Source organism: Dendroctonus ponderosae, unplaced genomic scaffold (assembly GCF_020466585.1).
Source record: "Dendroctonus ponderosae isolate FM_Combo_2020 unplaced genomic scaffold, Dpon_F_20191213v2 Dpon_F_20191213_6, whole genome shotgun sequence".
NCBI classification, from domain to species: Eukaryota; Metazoa; Arthropoda; class Insecta; order Coleoptera; family Curculionidae; genus Dendroctonus; species Dendroctonus ponderosae.
Genome location: NW_026018814.1, coordinates 3,432,709 through 3,435,059, shown reverse-complemented (window position 1 = coordinate 3,435,059; position 2,351 = coordinate 3,432,709). Strand labels below are relative to the sequence as shown.

General features: G+C 43.6%; 1 protein-coding gene and 2 non-coding genes across 3 annotated transcripts in view; 1 reads left to right on the top strand and 2 right to left on the bottom strand.

The window, feature by feature from the left end:
- The window catches only part of LOC109543132 (neurexin-1), a gene marked incomplete in the record, with an annotated part of 81,435 nt that overhangs the window by 60,804 nt on the left and 18,280 nt on the right, over positions 1–2,351 (top strand).
- Positions 22–137, bottom strand: Trnal-caa. The gene is made up of 2 exons: positions 100–137; positions 22–66 (listed from the first exon to the last, which is right to left on the bottom strand). It is a non-coding gene; the product is annotated as a tRNA-Leu (tRNA).
- Positions 315–387, bottom strand: Trnam-cau. Its single transcript has one exon. It is a non-coding gene; the product is annotated as a tRNA-Met (tRNA).

The window sequence follows — 2,351 nt, the reverse complement described above, 5'->3', positions numbered from 1 at the left end:
AGCGGCAAATTTAAAAAGTTTTGTCAGAAGTGGGATTCGAACCCACGCCCTCAAAGAGGACCAGAATGCTCAGAACCCGCAATTGACAGGCAAGGAAACCTTGAGTCTGGCGCCTTAGACCGCTCGGCCATCCTGACACATCCTCAAACTTTCCAAACGTAGTTCTTCTCTAACTAATAAAAAACTGAAAATTTAGTTTGATTAAATTTCCAAATTGCGTAAATTGAATCAGAAACTTAAAAAATTAGCAAATTGAGAGACGCACACGGACGAAAAATGCGAAAAGATTTTCAAAAAGCATCAATAAAAGAATATGCCCCGGGTGAGGATCGAACTCACGACCTTAAGATTATGAGACTTACGCGCTGCCTACTGCGCTACCGAGGCGATGTGTGAATTACCCTCAGTCCGAGTTAAAAACCGGGATAAAACCTACACTGCCCAACTAAATCAACCAATTGAACAAAACTTGCCCACTGCTAATTTTTCCGACAAGCCAATCAAAATAAAGGAACTTTTGCGATTCGAAAGCAGTCCACAAATTCAAAAATTCAAAGGTCACAACTGAACACTTTGCCATTAAATTATGAATTTTCCAGGCAAAAACTTGGAGCACGGGCTGAAAAAAGCAGGACTTCTCTCATTCGTGCGCGAGTTGGACGGCAACGAAAACGACTCCCTGGACAACTACCTTCGCGATGCCAGCATGTATGCTAGAGGTACCCTAAGACCCTTTCCCAGCCCTCCCACCTCCAATCGAAACCCGTTCTGATGTTTAGTGGTCATTCTGAGCGTCCGGGGGGCGCTGGTTAGGAAGTTCATGCTGGCAGCGCACGCTCTGGGCATGACCAAAGGGGACTGGATCTTTTTGGACGTGGAAATATTCCAGGTAGACCCAACCGGAATCGGAAAAAACCCGTCTGATCCTAATCAACTCAGGGCTCCTATTGGGGCGACCACGACTGGAAGGCCGGCGACTCAGAAGACTACAAAGCGCGCAAGGCCTACGAGGCCCTGCTCAGAGTGTCCCTCTTGCAACCAACCAGCGACAAGTTCCAGGACTTTGCCGACAAGGTCAAGGAAAGGTCTCTTAGGGACTACAATTACACGATCAGCGAAGGGGAGGAGGTAACCCAATCCCCAGTCCAATCCGGCAGTCCAAAATTTTGGGTCAATTGCAGGTAAACTTCGTCATTGGGGCTTTCTATGATGGCGTTTTCCTGCTGGGCATGGCCCTTAACGAGACTCTATGGGAAGGGGGCGACATTAGGGACGGCAGCGACATCACCCTTAAAATGTGGAACCGGACTTTTTCAGGTTGGTGGCTTGTTATACCGAAAATACAAACTTTTTAACAGTGAAACTAGTGGGTTTTTAGGCCGTCGTACAATAGAATTTCTTCCAGACGTTTCTCAAGCACGAGTGGCTTGCATCTTCAGAGGTGGTTTGCTTGAACGCTTCCACTGTTAATTTTTCTAATTTTATACACAACAAAAGTCTGAATTTCTACTACTTGACCCCCCCTTGACTCGCAAGCTGGATCCGCTCCTGGGAGACTACCGGGAATAACATGAAAAGTAGGGTCTGGAAGGTGAAGAAATAAGGAGAAGAACCGCTGGGATAAACTACGCCAAGAAAATAGGAGAACTTATTAAAGAGAAGAGGAGAGCTAGAAAAGAGCCCAACCCAACAACTAAAAAGGGAAATTCAAGAAATTAAAAATGAGTCAATAAACAAGTACCTGAGGGAACTAACTCATGATCAGAGCTCAGATTATTCACTCTGGAAAGCCACCAGGAGATTAAACCGACAAATAAAACCAATACCTCCAATTCAAGAAGAAAGTGGCACCTGGGCTAGAGACAACAAACAAAAGGCTGCTTTATTTGCCACATACCTAGAAAGTATTTTTCAACCAAACGAGAAATAGTCAGAATGTCCTCAAATAGAAATAACACAAAAAAACTCAGAAATAAACTTAGTTACACCAAAAGAAGTAATTAGAGAAATAAAAGCAAACGTAAATTCCAAAAAAGCTCCAGGCTATGATTTAGTTACGGGAGACATACTCAAACAACTCCCAAGAAAAGGGATTATTAAAATTGCCCATTTAATTAATGCATCGTTTCGCTTAAAACACGTTCCTAAGTTGTGGAAAACGGCAGATGTAATTATGATACCAAAACCCGACAAAACTGTAAACGAAGCGAGAAAGGCTTACAGGCCCATTTCTCGTCTGCCTGTGTTATCAAAATTATTTGAGAAACTTTTCCATAGAAGGCTGAAGAAGTTAATTGATGAGGGACAGATGGTTCCTGACCATCAGTTTGGCTTTCGCAATAAACATTCTA